We start from the raw sequence: 17,357 nt of genomic DNA, 5'->3' as shown, positions 1-17,357 counted from the left end.
GGTGGGGGCGGCTGGGGAGCCGAGGGGGAGGGTTTACATCCCAGCGAAGTTCCCGGATGGTCGCAGCCTCCCGGCGCTGAATGCTTTTCCTGCCCGACCGGCTCAGCCCTACGGACAGGGGAGAAGTTTCCCAGAAAAAAATGCCCGGCGCGCCGCGGGGCCCTGGAGCTGCCCGGAGCCACTGCGCGGTAAGGGACGCGCCGCTGCCGGCGCCGAGGGCGCGACCGGGTTCCGGGGACTCAGGGCAGCGCCCGTGGAGAGTCCCGCGGCCGCCGGGGACCTCGGGGAGGGGCTGGGCTGGACGGCGGGGCTCGGCAGCGGTGCTCGGCGCCGGGTGGGCACGGGCGGGGGCCGCGGGGACGTCGGGGCTGCGTCCGTTGCGGGCCGGGGCGGGATGCGCGGTCTCCTGTGGGGCGCGACTGGGCCCGGCGGCTCGCGGGTCCTGCCGGCCGGCGAATGGGGGAGGAAAGGGCTGCGGACCGTGGGGCTCCGGATGCGGGCGCCTCCCGGGCTGGGCGCGCTGCTGGGATCCACCGAGCCGGGGGCCGCCCGGGGGGCTTGGCCTCGCTCCTGCCGTAGGTACCCGCAGAGGGGCTTCGCTTGGATGTACTGGGGCCGCGTCTTTCCCCACCAGCGCAGGCGGATTGGGAATTCTGGGCATTCCCGGATCCAGTTCCTGCCCTGGAACCGCCTCGCCTTCTTCGCTGGGGAATCGTGCCCATCCTGCAACTCGGCTTCCCAAATTCGCCTCCCGCTGGGTGCCCCAGGCTGGTGCTCGCGCTGCAGGCGGTGTAGACGCGCGCATTAGATGTGTGCAATGACCTTAGAGGACTTCCAGTCCCCGTCAGCGCTTTTCTCCGGGGGCCTCTCCCGAACTTTCCAGACTTTAGTCTCACTCCCTTTACTTTTTTTTCTGTTAACATATTTTTCTTTTTAAAGAAGAAAAGTTAAAGAAAGTTGCAAGGGTAAGAGAAACCAGCTGACCCAGGCGGGGTGACCTAAATCTTCAACTCGTGGTTAGACCTTGAACTCGTTGAGATTAGCAAAGGGTGTGTCTGAGGAACCGAGCCTGGCTAGGTCCTCTGGTCCTGCTTAATCTTAGAGGAATACATATTCCTTCCTGGGCCACGGGCTCCTTGCTTTATCTCAATTCTTCAGGAAGCCTCTCAAGCTGTCAGCAGTGACTGGGTGGACTTGGTCCCTTTTTCTGAAAATTGCGTGTCACTGTTGTCCCCGGGATAGTTACTGGACCCCACCCGCAATCGCTGGCCGCGTGTATTTCCAGACTTCTGGCGGTGCAGCCGCGGAGCCCCTGGGCAGAGTCCCGCCCTGGGTGGATTTTCTTTTGCGTTTCCCAAGGCAATTCCAAAACAATACGGTAGCTTCATTTTGAGTCGTTGGCTTATTTTCCCTCCTCAAAAATGCCCTTTTTTCTGTAATGGTAATACAACTCCAAAGAATTTTCATTTTCAGTTTGTATAAAATACCTTTTGACTTCTTGAGGTGAGAGATCCCGGCATAGGCCACCAGCATTTGCATCTTAATCCATTTTTACCGTGCTCACAACACTGCCTTCTACTCTTGCTGTGTATCTTTACCTGCCTGTCATCCCCACAAGGCTGAGTTTCTTAGGGACCAAAACCTCAGCCACCTATAGAGTGGAATTGTGCAGACTAGACTCTGTAGATGTTATTAAACATTTTAATAACATCTTCTTCCTTGGGACCTACCCAAACCCAACCTCTGCCATAACTTTGGCTCCCTAAGCAGCACAAACTCTTAGGTGTGCGTGATGTAGAGCAAAAAGATTTGTAAGCAAGGTACGATCAGATTCTGGTATGTTTAGAGGCAGTGAGATTAATTCCAGCTGTAGAGATTGATGCCTTCTTTTATGTGTGTGTTCATTTCCCCAGTTTCGTGTCTATGTGTTCAATCACTTTCTGGTGCCCTTAGGCATTTGTTGTATATTGTGCAACTTGAGCCTTACTGATCTCATCCAAGAAATGGGGTAAATAACCTTTGTTCTTTCTCCATCTCACCATGTGAGGATCAAGTGGGATACTGGCGTGTGAAACAGCAGAAAGCAGTAGAGCACGACACGTTAGAGGGCCACCCAGACAGCATGCAGTGCGTGGCATCAAGACACAAGAGCAGTAAAGAGCTAAAGGAGGGGGACGGGGCAGTGAAGAGAAGGCAGTATGCCTTGCCTTTTAAACATACTGTCTCTGTTGCGCTGGCCAGCAATAAGCCCGCTTTTGTGGGAAGTATTCGTTACTGGGTCTGTGTCACTGTCTTAGACATTTCAGGGTGTTCCTAACTACAGTTGTAATTTTAGGAACATGTATGGTTTCTACAATGCACATGAGGAGAACAGAACTAAACAAAAGTGTTTTTTTTGTTGTTGTTGCTGTAATCCCATCACTTTTAAGCATCTGATATTTGGGATTCTGTTGCCCAGAGTTGTCATCTTCCTGAAGCCTGCCCTCCCTTAAGGTCTACCAAATTCTTAATGATTTTCATACAGAGGTCTCTCTGCCACTGCCGCCTGGCAGTCCAGATTTATGCTTCAGTACTGGAAGGTTTGGTAGGCTCATGCCTGTGAATAACCAGGACCCAAATATATGGTTTCCAGTCAGGCCAGATACTCATACAGCATTGAGGGTCCCTGTTAGGGATCACCGCTGTGCCCTGTGCTAGGGGTAGGAGGGGAGACCTAGCTCAGAAGGAGATGGAGTTTCCCCCTGAACACTTACCTTCTGGTAGAGATGAGACATGGTTTCAAACAGCAGGAAAGCAAGGCAGAATGTGGTAAATAAGATAAAAATGGTACAGATCAAATGCAGGGAATTTAGAGGAGAGTGAAATTACTTCCAGCTGGAGGGAACCAGTCCTTCACTCTTTTGTCCAACTAACATATTAAGTGTCTACCATGTGCCAGGCATGGGCAGATTAATAGGCCCTTGTACACTGTGTTCCAGCTTCATGGCTCCGATTGAGGAACAGTCCAGGTTCTGCCTCCCTGGCCTCCCTGGAAGAAATGAACACTTCCCCATTGCCCAGCCCAACATTTATCAATTGTTCCTCACCTTGTAGAGATTACGGTTAGGTCAAAATAATTAACTCTGCCTCTTGTGTACTTTGGAACAATAAAAACTTGAGGCTCACCAAATTCCCCAGAAAACCTTCAATTAGTTGAGTAATGCTATTCAGCCTAACAAACTTTCACGAGTATTGAAGTATGCTGGTCGTTAGCCATGAGTGTGACTGGAAGCGTATAAAGGCTTGCTTCTGTAAGGCCGGGGTGAGGCCCAGGAATCTGTTGTTGAAAGCCCCCAGGTGATGCTGGCCTGCTGCCACCTACAGAGCTCCCTAGAGGTTAAAGCACCGGCCAAGGGGTCAGGCAAATCTTGCTCCAGTCCCACTTCTGTCTTTTACATATTCTGTGACTTCTGTCTCTTTATCTTTAAAATCAGAGAGCTGCCTCTGCCTGAGAGGTGGTTGTGAGAGTCGGATGAAGTCATGGATGTGGATCACAGCAGGTTATCCAGGACCGTGCTTCTGCTTGGCATTTGTGGGTTATTATTATTGTCAGTGTCAGTTTGTGCACTCTTATCATGTGGAAATACAAAAGGAGCCTAAACATAGGAACTGCTTTTTGTATAAAATAACCACATAATGAGCCCTCAGCTGTCTGTAGTTTATTGAGTGTTTCATACTAATTACTTCATGTCTTCTCTTAATGTTGAGGAGGAGGAATGTCACCAAGGAGAAAGTCGGTATTGGGGGCTACCAGCCTGAGGTATCTGCTTAGCTGGTCCAGCTACTCTGCTGAGATGATTGGGGCAGATGAAGGGTGGGAAAGAAGAGCCCTGCTACTTTCCTGGCCCTTTGGCGCCAGGCAGTGCCAGGGTAACGTGATGGTGGTGGTCACACAGTGGCCCTCGTCCTTGTGCGGGTGACCAGGGGGACTACCAGCCCCAGGCCAACCTGCTTTGGTCACAGGTAAAGCACCCAGGCCGCAGGGTGGGAGCAACACTGCTCTGGTGTTCTCTCGTGGTGGGTGGTGGTAAGGAAACGTTGATTCCTGGGGAGCCTGCTCAGCACTGCGGGCTTCAGGTCAGGCTGCAATACTTGGCGAGAAGTCAAAATAATTGACTTCGCTAATACTCGATAGAAGAAGAACACAGCGAAAATAAACAGAAGACACGATCACCTACAAATTTCATTAGTTTGGTGGCATTGATGAACATGGTTCACGTTGTAAAAATATGTTTCTTAGGAAAAGCTGAAGCGCTCTCTTCTCCAGAAGCCGGTTCCTCCCTCTTCTTAGTTAATTCCGTGGCTATTTGTTTGGGACCCCCTGTGGCTGGAAATCCACTCTGTCCTGTGTTGGAGTCACTTGCCTGTGCTTTTTCTCCCTCATTAGATTGTAAACCCTTTCAAGGCAATAACTTACACTTTTTTTTTTGCGGTTCTCTCAAAAAGGATAGGTTCTTGTAGAGTAGCCCTCAATTAATGTTTGTTGAGTGGCGGTTTATTTCTGCCACTCTGGTTGTGAGGTTTGAGGTGAGGGAATTTTTCATGAAGGCAAAGTGGATCTTGATGTTGGTTTCTAAAGATGCTGGGAAACAAGTTTCACCCTAAGAGTGGGCCTTCACCGTGATACGTGTAGGACATTACTTTTTATCATATACATAATAATCTTTAAACACTGCTTATTATTATATCTTCCAAATTAAACAATAACAATGATCTTAATAATAAAGGAATGGGATTTTGTATTCTTCTGGGGAAGATGGGACTCGCTATAGTGGAACCTAAGAAGTGACATTTTCTAATCTAACACCTGTGCCTGGTTCACATGCACATTAGTGAAGGTTGGGACTCTCCTACCCAGAATTTTCCATCTATTTCTTTGAACTAAGAAGTGATGCACAACCTGAAAAAGGAGTTTAAGCAAAATTGAAGGACACTAGCCTCTCCCCAGACTGCCACAGACTCCTTTGTATTTGGAGGATAAATTGTTCTCTCAGGTCAGAGGTGTCTGCAGGAGGGAGGAAATGGTGAATAAAATGGGAAATTGAGGGCCAAATAGTTTCCTGGGCTGGATTACAGCTTAAAATAGAAGTTAATTTTATATATTTTCTGTTTTTCTCACATAGGCAATACACATCTGTATCTGTTTTCATTATTTAAGTATTTTTTCTCTCATAAGCAATACTTGATTACTTTAAATCCTGTGCATGCAGTGTGTACACCTTACTTCATTGTAACAGCTAAACACAGTTTGATCACAGTCCTCTATTCTCCCTCCTCCACCCCATATATTTGAGACTGTGTTACATGGATATTGTTTGCATTTTGCTTGCCTGATTTTTCTAGTATTTCTTGGACCTATTGCTACTGTGTTCTTAATAGCTGTGTAGCATTCTGGTCAGGGTGGATATATATGCCGGTTTGTGTTCATACATGACCATCATCCCACCTGTTAGCTCTTGCTAATGATGCCCAGACAACTAGTCCCTTGCGTCAAGTCAAACACCAACCAATTCAGTGACAGCATCAGTGTAATCCTTTAGTTGGCATACACAGACAAGATGGGAAGTTGGTTCAATTTCTTGCTTTCCAACCACTTGTGTGTCACCTAGCCCATTTCTGTAACTTCCCAAGCGTTTTTCTATAGATGTGTGCCAAGGATTATGTCTATTGACTGAAGAATGTAGGTCTGGGAGGGACCAAGAATGAAATCTGGCCACATCTTCGAGTGATGCAGTTTTGAAGTATTGAACATATTATCAAATAATATTTCAGGAAACTCTGAGACTCCCCACCTTCTTCCCCCCACCAGGCAGAATTGATTTTGAAAGCGGAGAACCTTCAGACCTTGGAGAAGATCTTGAGAAAACACATACCCTAGCTTTTTGTCCCCCAGAAATGTAAACAGTGAGATCAGTGTCTTAACCACAATAGTCTTGTGTTATGGGGATGGATATTTAAATAGTGGAGACAGATTGGCCTGAGATAAAAGAGGAGAAAAATGGGCTGTTCTTGAACAGCTCCTGTCCCGTAAGCAGCACATGTACGGGCTGCGAGAGGGACTTCCAGAAAGGACCACGAAGATGGATTGAGAGAGAAGTGGGGTGAGGGAGGGAGAATAAAAGAAGACCAAACCAGTTATCTTTCCCAGGTCCCAGGAAGCAGACTGAGGGACACTAAGACAAGTTTTCAGATGGAACTGAAATTTCTAATTCAAGTTTTGAGGGCCTGAACAAAGGCAAAGTAGTTGAAGGCTTTTAAAAAATCTTTTTAAAAAGTTGTAAACTAGTTTACTTTAGCAGTGCCTTTTTATCTGTCAGAGCCAGAATTTGATTGCTGTGCATGGTTTAATAATCCAGAGCGTCAGTTTAAATAATCTCAGGTGTTGTGAGTAAAATTCCACACTATTCTTTTCCCTAGAGTTTTAGCACTGTTTAAAAAAAAAAAAGTCTCACATGTTGTTTGAGACAATTTCAAAAATTAGATCATTGTTAGAACTGGGGATTACTTTGTGTGATACTTTAAAAAGATATTGGAACTAGAAATTTATTAATTAAACATTGTAGCCCCCCCCATTAATCGTCTCTCTTTGATGAAGAAATGGGAGAAGAAAAAGAGAAAACAGTTCTCAATTGGTTAAAGGCTGTGCAGGAGGTATTACAGTATTATTTTACTATAACATTCCTTTCTGCACAGAATTTTTGTATACATCGTCTCTGCTCTGTTGTGATGAAACATGTCTCTTTGACGAGCCAGGAAGAGGCTTTTGTTAACCACCAGGCCAGGTGCTCAGGCTTTGTAATTCAGTCTTTGCTTCCATGTTTTTTGCTGAAAATGTGGCTCTGTCACTTTTGAAACAGTAAATTATAGTTTTTGCTTTGTTCAGATTACAAAAATATTATGTGCTTGATATAAATAAGACACAAAAGACAGAAGTATACAAAGAAAAAGTTAATAATTTTTCTTCTCTCTCAATTCTGACCACTCAAGGAGGGAGGGTATAGCTCAGCGGTAGAGTGTGTGCTAGCATGCACGCGGTCCTGGTTCAATTCCCAGTGCCTCCATTAAAAAAAAATAATAAAATAAAGAAATAAACCTAATTAACTCCAGCCCCCCCAAATATCTAACTACTCAAGGTAATCAGTATTATCAGTTCAGGTTGTACTCAACTTTCTCTTTGCTTGCTTATAAAGCTCTACAAATATATATGCACATACACATTTTTTTTGTTGGAGATAGAAACATACACATTAGCCTACGTGATTTTTTTTTTGAGACAAACAAAATTGACATATAACATTGTGTAAATTTAAAGTATACAACATGTTGGGGGAGGGTATAGCTCAAGTGGTAGAGCACATGCTTAGCATACACAGGGTCCTGGGTTCAATCCCCAGTACCTCCTCTAAAAATAAAATAAATAAGTAAACCTAATTACCTACGCCCCCAAGGAAAAAATTAAAAAATAGATAAATAGAAAAAAAATAAAGTATGCAACGTGTTGATGTGGTACACTTAAGTTTTGTTAATGTGTTACCACCATAGGTTAGCTAACAGTCTATTATGTCATATAAATATTTCTTTTTAGTGATGAGAACATTTAAGATCTGGTCTCTTAGCAACTTTCAAGTACATAAAACAGTATTGTTAACTATAATCACAATACTGTGCATTAGGTCCCTGGAACTTACTCATCTTCCAACTGCAAATTTGTACTCTTTGACTATCACCTTCCCGGTTCTCCTACTGCCCCTCTCTCCAGCCCCTGGTAACCACCATTCACTCTGTTTCTACAAGTTCAGCTTTTTTAGATTCCACATATGTGAGGTCATACAGTATTTTTCTTTTTTCTGACTTATTTCATTTAGCATAATGCTCTCAAGATGAGTGGCCATGTTGTAACAAATGGCAGGATTTCCTTCTTTCTCTTGGCTGAATAATAATATTCCATTGTGTGCGTGTCATATTTTCTATATCCACTCGTCCACTGATTGTTAGATTGTTTTCTAACTCTTAGATTGTTTTCTTATCTTGGCTATTGTAAATAATGCTACAATAAACATGGGGGTGAAGGTATCTTTTTTGATACCCACAAGATTTTTTTTAACATAACAAAACATCATAGACATTCTTTCCAAATTATAAAAAGTTATTTATATTATAGCGGATTAATATTGTATAGTTTAACCATTCAGATTGTTTCAAGCTTTGTGGTATTAGAACAGTTCTTCCGTGAACATCTGTGTATTCAGAATGTACTAACATACGGAAGCTTTGATTTCTGTGAGAGTCCCTAAAGTGGTGTTACTTTCCAAAAGTTGTAGTAATTCACAGTCCTATTAAAACTGTTTGACTATCTGTTTCCCCATATCCTTGCCAGCATAATTCATTTTAGAAGTATAAACTTTCTAATCTCTTTTTCCTGTTTTGTTTCAAATGATTTCTTTAGGGAGTACTTGTCTCTTTCTTTACTTCTTCTTTTTTTTTTTTTTTTAAAGTTCTACCCATTTGAACTATTCAAGTGGATATGCATATGGTTTGTCTTCTAAAACTGGAGAAGGAAAACTTGAGCCTAAGCTCATGGAGCTTAGTTGTTTTGCATTGAAATAAAACAAAACACTTGATATCTGCTTATAACAAAATAAATACAGACCTTTTGATTACAATTTCTCTTTCTGAATTATATTATGTAAGAAATTGTCTTAGGAAATGTAAATGTTTTAACGAGCAAAACAGAAACTTACAGAACACAAAGTTGGGGAATTTTAAAGGAGTTTAAGCTTGCAACAGCTAACTGTGTTTCCCTCTTGAATCCTGAAGTCTGAAGACAAATGTTCTTTGAGAGCATTCGTTATAAGTGATGCTGAATTACATCAAGAGGAAAAAGTGAATCACAGCAGATAGGAATTGAAACCTGGAGGGCGGTTGAAAGCCCCTGCCCTTAGTGCTCCTGCTTGTTTTTCTGGGAGGTGAGACTAGATTCCATTGCTCCTGTCCTTGTAGTTGCTGAATTCATTATACAATTATTTATATGTAGCTCCAGCAGTACACTGGCTAATCAGAAACAGCTGTACAACTGGATCTGTTTATGTGAACAGAATAACTGAATCAGTCCACAAAATTTCTTGTATTCGAGTAGGTCGGGCCAACTTTGTGTAGCCCAGAATAATAACAGTGCTTTATAACTAACCTGACACAGATGGCAAAAAGATTGTGTCTGGGCTGCAGACGTTGGAGCTGAAAATTAGGAAACGCTGTGAGTCCTTGATAATAAATAATAAAGTGTTGCTCTATTTTTAATGTGAGTGTTTTAAAGGCTAGGAAGCTTCTTACAGGGACGTCCTGTTTAAAAAAGAAGGCATTAAAGAGGGGGGAAATAAAGGCATCAGAGTTGTACCCTCTGAGGGCTGGGGTGCCTGAATTAGGTAGCATTGTTTAGATCAGTGTCCCTTGTAAGGTAAGTTTGGACATTCTGCCAAACTGTCGGGGCTGAAACAAGCCAAGGGCCTCACTGTGGGAAAAGGCCACAGACTGGGTGGGCAAACAGACGTATCTGACTGGAGGGAGCCAACTAACGCGGGGAGAAGACACCAGGTCCCAGGCCATACTGAGGCTGAAGTCCTGGTCCATTGTGGCCAGAGGAATTCCTCAGAGTGTGTGTTTTTATGTAGAAACCAAAGGTCCACAGGAGCTGAGTGGGTTTGCAGGATGCAGCTATGTCCATAGCGTTCTCACAGTCAGTCTTAAGGAGACTTGAGTGCAGTAACTGGGAGGTCTGATGAGAACGAGGAGATCTCTAGACCCTGAGTCTCCAAGCGTGGCCCCGTCCTGTGGGACCCTGGACTCTCCATCACTCAGAAACAAGGTCTGGCTCCCAACTAGCCTGAGTCTTAAGACTGGACTGGGTTCTGGGTGCCTGGTTGGTAGGAGCTGCATTAGGTTTTAGCCAGAGAGCAGCCTAGTGAGGGAAAAAGGTGTCCAGGCTGGACTGGGCACATACCATGGTTTTGACATCGGAATTTGCAAACACTCATCTTCTTGGGGCCCCTACATCCCACCTTTGCTTTCACTCTGCTCCTAGTTTTGGATGTCCATCCGTCCTCAGAGATAGACTCTTGAAAATCAAGTCACTTCTGGGTTAAGACCTGATAGCAACTAGCTTATTAATTCCTTTTGCACTGAATCCTCTGCTAAAGGTAGAGTGGTACAGAGAAAAGAGCAGTAAAAGCAGTAGGCTAGGGGTTTACCACTTGTATTATAACGCCAGCTTTTTTGCCTGGTGGTCATGTGACCTTGACAACAATAAAACACTATGCAGAAGTAGAGCAGAGGAATCTGTGGGGATGGGGAGAAGGCTGAGGCCAGGACGGCAGCAATGCCCGTGATGGGACAGACCTGACACCTCCAGATAAGGCACTGTCTAAACAATGCAGCTGTTAACATTTTAACTTATCAGTCAGAAATGTGATAAGTCTGAAATGTTACTTTGCCTGTTTCTGACTAAGTACTTGGTAAATAAGGGTGAGAAATAGATGTCTATTCCATTTCTCATTTAGCTAAGACAGTGCATCTGTGTTATGTGTAATAGATAAAGATCAAATCATATTTCAGCAGGTTTATCAAGTTCTTCATTTATACTTAAATCTCATTGTATACTTGAAAAAAGACCCATAGCTATTACCCTGAGATGCTTGTAAAGTTATTTGTGGGCATGGAATGTGAGCCAGATGAGTCCAGGTCTGGCCAGCAGATCTTGTTTTATTTACATCCAGGGAGAATCACACTAGCCCGCTATGTGCCTACACACTCCCATTATATTCACCCTTATTCTGTATTAGTGCACACTTGGTCACAACCCTGAAACCACCTGTCCTCACCGTCTACCACACACAAGTCCAAGTGTATGCACACACACACATGCACACATACGTCATTGGCTTACCCTAGTTAAAGAGCACTTCAGATAGAGCCAGGAAGTACCAATCCTAAATTTTGCTGGGAAAATATATGTATTGCTGAGTTTTATATGCATCTGCCTTTGTAGCTTCCTAGAAGGCAGAGGTCATTGCTTGTAAGGGGTGCTTTGACTAGTCTCCAAGCAAACACCACGTGCAGATGACTGTAAGTGTGTGCTTTGGAGGATGTTCACAATGGTGGTGAGGATTCCCGGGGGTGGAAAAAAATACCCATGTGGGGCTTTGCCTTGGGAGTCCTGCAGTGACTGTTGATTGGTGCTTGTGAACATTGCTGGTTGAGTCTCTTGTTTGTATTTCTTACTCCTGGTCTGAGGAACAACACTGTTTTGGCTCAGAGGCCAAGGATGGCATCCGAGAAACTACACACTGCCGTTGCTTCCTGAGATTGGTTTTGACATTACAGGGTCTCTAGTTGTGCGTGGGAAGATCCCGGACCAACACACTGGTAAATGGTGCCCCTGTGGACTTTCTGCTTTACAGGGAGGCTGAACCTTAAGACTGGTGCCCAAGGGAGTCCAGCCACCGTTTGTAGATAAGGTCGTGAGCAGGAGAAGATGCTGTGAGTTCCAGCCCAGATACCCAAGAGAGGATGGAGCTGTAGTGGAAACTTCCCCTATGTTGCCTTAAGCTCTGGCCCTGGCAACACAGAGGGAGACAGGAAAAGGGAGCAGATTCCTGGTGGTGGAGAGACTGCAGAGGTCAGCAGTGACAGCAGGGAAAGAATCTGGTGGTCCTGAGCTTCAGGGGGAAGCCCCAGCAGTGCGAGTGAAGGGACTAGGATCCTAAGCCTGCCCTGCAGGGGTGAGAAGCTCCCTGTCCCAAGGAGGTTGCTGGGTGGAGGCCCTGGAAATGCAGGGAAACGTGGTGAGCTGGACTAAGCTGTGGTCTGCCCTTGGAAAGAAGTCATCCAGAAACAGAAGTAAGAGGTTGCCTGCCTTCTCATGCTTACTCACAGACGTCAGGAATGAGTTCAGATTTCTAGTAATGGTGTTTGCTCAAGTAATAATAACAGCATCTGACACAGATATTGCATAGTGTGTACCAGATAGTGTTCTGAATGTTCTGGATTAACTCACTGAATCCATATAACAACCCTGTGAGGTAGGCACTATTATCTTCATTTTACAGATGAGGAATTTAGGTTAGTCAACTTGCTGAGGTTCACATAGTTAACTGGGCAGAGTAGAGATTCAGTCCAGGCCGGGTGGCCTCAAGTCCACTCTGCCCCCAGGCCTCTTCAGTAAAGGACATTCAGTTGTAAGGGACCTAGGTGGCCCCAGCTTTCTTCATGCAGATGGTTGACCACTGATACTGGGGAAGTAACCTGGACTTCTTGTTTCTCTGTTTTCCTACATACTTCTGGGTTAGTGTCACCAACACACTGCAAAAAGGACAGCCAGAAAAAATGAAGACCAACTGCCAAGTTACCAGCAAAAGGGCCTGCTCTTTGTATGATGTTTGGAGTCCTGCGTTAACTTTACACTTTTACACCTAGCACCCACCATGGCACATTCCAGACTACCCTAAGACTCCAGCAGTCTCTAATGAGGAAGAAAATCTTCCTAGCGTGTGACAAATGCTGCCAAGTATCATTGACTGGTGACGCATTATGTTCTCAAGAATAAACGAATGACATTCAGACGGGGGAAGGAGGATAATGTTCAACTCTAAAATGTAGAACCTTTCGTAAAATCCCAGAATGTCGGACCTAGGAAACAAAGTGAAGACGAAGACCATTTTGCCCAATCTCCTATTAGAAGCAGCACCCCAGAGAAGTTGGTGACTTTCCCAAGGCCAGCGGCCAGTCGCTAGGAGAGTTGAGATGAGAAGCCAGGCCTGCTGAGTGCCATTCTGGCTGTCTTGCCCCCGCCCGAGATTGCAGAAAGTATTTTGTCAATGATTTTCGTATTCAATTACAGGTGAAATGTAGAGTGGTCTATTTCTTTACTAGACACTGCCTTCCCGATGTGAGGGAGGCCGCTGGAGAGCTCCCTCAGGTGCAGCACGCAGGAAGCCCGGGTGAGGGAAAGGCAAGGCCGCGCTCTCGCGGCCGCCACTCCCACGGGGTTTGCAGAGCTGGGCCTTTGCCTTCCGGGCAGTCCCGAGAACCCTCTGCTCCAGTCCGTTGTTTGGGAGGTAAATGAATCAGACTGACTTGGTCTCGAGCAGAGTTCAGTGAGGGGCATGAGGGAGCAGAGGAAATGGTCACTTCCTATCCACAAATAAAAACGTTTCTGAAAGTCTTGCTGCTGCTGGGTAGCGGTAGCCAGGCCTCTGTCGAGCTCTGGCCATATTGGCCTTGGGGCCCGAGAGGCTTGCGCGCTGCAGGGCTCTGGCCCCACTGCGGGGATGGAGAACGTCTAGCCCTGCCTGGAAGAGCTCGGGCAGCCTGCGGAGGCCTTCTCCTGGGAGCTCTCTGCATTCCCAGCAAGCCAGGAAGCACTGCCCTGTCTGCAGCCAGATCCATGGGGCTGCACAGACATGTCTGCGGACAAGGACAGCTACAGGTCACCTTTGTACCTGCAGAGCAATGACCTGGGGATCCCCACGGGCAAGAATGGAGAGGAAGGCAGATAAAGACAGAAACCCAGGCCCGGAATGGCACCCAGAGCTGCTCTCCCCACCTCTGGGCTATCCTCGAAGTAAGCCCAAAGGAAATTTCTGGGGCTGATCTCAGCATGATCTGTGATCCCACCCACAGCCAGAGCATTTGCGGGGAGTTGAGGGGCATTCTCCACAGCCCTTGCAGAAACCTGGACCAGTAGTCCCCCAAACCCCTCCCTGTGGACTGCCAAGGGGTGGGGTGCTTTGCTCCCCCTCCCCCCCGGGCTCTCTGGTGCTGTCAGATGGTGGATCATCTGGCCATTTTTTTTCAAGCCCAGGGAAAGACACACTAGAAAAGCTCTCCAGAGAGCAGAAGTTCAAACAGAACCCACTCCATTCTCAGGCCTGGTCTGATCTGATCTGGGATGGTTCTCAGGGAGGTGAGCTACTCATAGCCCCGTGGGGCCTTTCCAACCTCAAGTCCACAGGTCACTGCTCCTGGTCTCAGGGCCATAGGATCTCTGTGTTTTTCTGATGTGACCAGGACCATTCTAGAATAAAGCATGAAACCAGAGGCAGAGCTAAGATTTAGGTTTAGAAGTTTCCGGCGCCCAAGTCTGTGGTCTCTGCTCTGGTGTTTGGTTAAGGTGACAGTTTTGGTGACACGTCCTGCCTTCGTGTGTGCTGTGCCAGCAGCAGCCAGCCTCCGGTCCTGTCTCCTCGGCGTGTGCAGGCTGCTGCCTCACTGCTGCACCTCCTGCTCCATGAGCCTGGATGGGGCAGAAATGGATTCTGGCTTTCCCTCTGGCCAGGGGGTATGGAGGGGCCTCCTGGGGGCCGGCTCTGGCGGGTACAAGCGGGCCCCGCCTTCTCTTGAATTTACTGTCCCAGCCCCAGTGTAAGCTGATGAACTCCCATGAAACCAGCAGTGGCCTGCTTGCCAGGAGGAACTAGAGGGCAGGGTGTGCTGTAACTAGCCCTGTTACGTAAGTCAGCCCAGTGAGTTCCTCCTTCCCTCTCCACAGAGCACATCAGCAGGGCCCAAATCAAACTCAGTCCCAATAGAAAGGCCACAGGCAGAAAGCTTGCACTATGTAGATGCTAGGGGCTGGGAATTTAAGAGACTGCACATGGTTCAGAGTTGAGAAAACAACAGAAGCAGCATGCTCAGAGTGCCCTGTTCATTGAATGTTAGATGCGAAAGGGAGACGGCTTCTGGGAATATTTGAAAAGGAGGCTCTCTGTGAACAGTGAGTGCTCTGTATAAAGAAGCATTGTCCCAATCAGTGTTTTGAAACCTTTTTTGACCATGACCCACAATAAGAAATGCCTTTTTCTCTGAGATGCAGTACAGATAGATGGATCATAGAAATTAGAGTTCTATAAAATAATTCCCATCCTGACCAAATGCAGTACATTTTCTGTTATATTAAAAAAAAAAAAGAAGAAGTAGGAGCAGCAGCTGGTTGCAACCCACTAAATTGATTTGACTGCCAGAGAATAGGCAGCAACTTGCAGTTTGAAAAATACTGCTTTAAACAGAAATGTGTCGGGCATGTAGAAACCCATTCTCATTGCGGCTCTGGCAGATCTCTGCAGAAGGAGTAACACGGTTTTGTGGCCCTAGAAGAGATTTCTCTACTCTTCCAGTTGCTAGAAGTTGGTGAGGTGGTGATGGAGATGGAGGACCAAGGAAGGGAGGAGAGGTAGTGGGTGATGGAGAGGAGGCTGGGTTCAGTTCTGCTCACACTGAGTGTCCCCGATGTACTGTCCTGGCACAAGTGGGACAGAGTCTGCTCATGGTGCACGGGCGCTCACAGTCGATGAGTGTGAACTGATCACCATCCAGCGTGGTTTATAGTTGCATGTGTGTATATGGATGTATAAACAGGATGACACAGGGAGCCTGAGACCCCTTCGTTCTGAGTTCCCTAAAAGGAGGAACCATGTTATAGGGAGGGATCTGTTCAGTGTTACATCCCTAGTTCTGTGTCTCACATAGATTAAGTATTCAATACTTAAGTATTCACTGAAATACCATGTTATCTAATAAATACTTTCACTTAGACTAGTAATTATGGTAATATTAGTAAGACATTTTTTTGAAGGGCACTTTAACACACTTGATTCATAATGTAGCATAAGAACGGACAGGGCAGATAAGAACGACCCCAAAAAGTTGAGGTTAAAGAGCAGAACTGCTAAATCTTACCTGGGCTTCAGGTCCTTTACATAGCAAACCTTTACCAATTTGAGGTTTATCTGCCTTGACTTGTAGGTGTAGGTGACCTTGGGACAAGTTGCTCTGGCTCTTCACTTGGAGATCAGAAGTCAAAGTGGTGAGGGGCGAGTTGCCCCGGGTCGACTAGGGAACACAGGCGGGAGCACATTCTGAATTTCCACCCCTGCGTGTCTGAAACCGCGCTGAGTTCATCCACTTGGGTTAGGCAGTTCAAGATGATGTGATGCAGGCTTAAATCATCCAAAGTTTTGGGTGGTAGCCTTCTGTAGAGAGGAGAGTGCTTATAGACCACTCTCTATTGGATCCTAAATGAAGTCTTTGTTTCAAGTTCTGGACCAGCCGGCATCGACAGGGCATTGAGGCTGAGAAGTGGTCAGGGACCGTGAAGACCCCAGCATGGATCCCACTGCAGAGTGATGGGAGCTCCTTGGCACCCTCTGAGCTGAGTTTCCTGGAAGGGTCCAGCCCCAGGTACAGGTCTTCAGTACCTAAGCCTTTTGGTCCAGACCCCAGCCTGTCATCCTGCTGCTACACTGAACTAGCTACAGGTCCTTCCTTCAAGCGATTGTGGGATGAAGGGAGGGGGAATGGGGAGCAGGCAGGGAAGCAGTGGTGTGAGGAGAGGAGAGGGAAAGACAACGAGTGACTTCAGAAAAGTAAGGTTTCCGTCTAAATGAGGTCACATCACTTGAAGGCTTAGAATAAGGAGATGCCCCTAAAGTGGGTGGATTTAACCTCAAGATGATAGTTATCCTTTTCAGACATTTGTCCAAGCTCTGCATGGCCCAACCGCAGGGAAAACAGCTGGGGACAACTGGGAACTGGGATCCAGCCGCAAAGAATAGGTAATTCTTTGGCTCCAGAGGTTAAGTGTGGGCGTCAGGACCTGGGATGTGTGAGGCTTTCACAGGATCATAGGCCCACCTAGCAGACTCTGTGTTTAATAGTTTTTCTAGTTATCTACATCTATTTAAGATAAAAAAAATTCTTGGATAAGATGAAATCTCAATGCAAAAGAGCATTCAAAATAAGAAAGGCCAGCCCGGGTTTGAACTCCAGCTCTGTCCCCATCCTTGTGACCCTGGGCCTCAGGTTCCTCATTGGTAAATTCAGTGGGTAAGGGTTGGGAGATGCTCGCTAATCTACACCCTGTGGCTCTCTGCAGCCTGAGAAACGTTTTCTGGCAGGAAAGAGAGGCTGCCCAGAGCTTCCTTCTCAGGCAGCCAATGGGAACATGCTTTCCTGTGCCCACATATGGAAGCAATTTCTAGATTATCCAAGGCACTTGTGCTGCTGAGCTCAACCGAAATAGAGGAGCTCCGTGGCGGAAAGTGGAAAAAGAGAAAAAAAAAAACAAACCTATGCTCGTTTTCTTACTGACTTTCACATCTGGAATCACCAGTGCAGTCTGCCTTTCCGTGCTGTCTTGGAGTGTGCCAGTGGGTCTGGGGCATTCCACAGATAAAATTCTGATAAAAACCGAATGCGGGTTGAGCTTACTGCTTCTCCCCTGGGGCCAAAGGCCTCTGCCCTTCTCCCCTGCAAGCTTATGGCTGGCG

General features: G+C 46.3%; 1 protein-coding gene across 1 annotated transcript in view; it reads left to right on the top strand.

Annotated features, from left to right (window-relative positions):
* The first annotated feature begins 51 nt into the window (after window positions 1-51).
* WIPF1 (WAS/WASL interacting protein family member 1) overlaps window positions 52-17,357 on the top strand; it is a 117,314-nt gene continuing 100,008 nt past the window's right edge. The window contains exon 1 of the mRNA XM_031678333.2: window positions 52-188. The gene's annotated coding sequence lies outside the window, so the exon portion shown is untranslated. The remainder of the gene's footprint in view (window positions 189-17,357) is intronic.

This window comes from Vicugna pacos, chromosome 5 (assembly GCF_048564905.1).
Source record: "Vicugna pacos chromosome 5, VicPac4, whole genome shotgun sequence".
Lineage (NCBI taxonomy): Eukaryota > Metazoa > Chordata > Mammalia > Artiodactyla > Camelidae > Vicugna > Vicugna pacos.
Note: the sequence above shows the minus strand (reverse complement) of the source record. Positions and strands in the feature narration are given on the sequence as shown.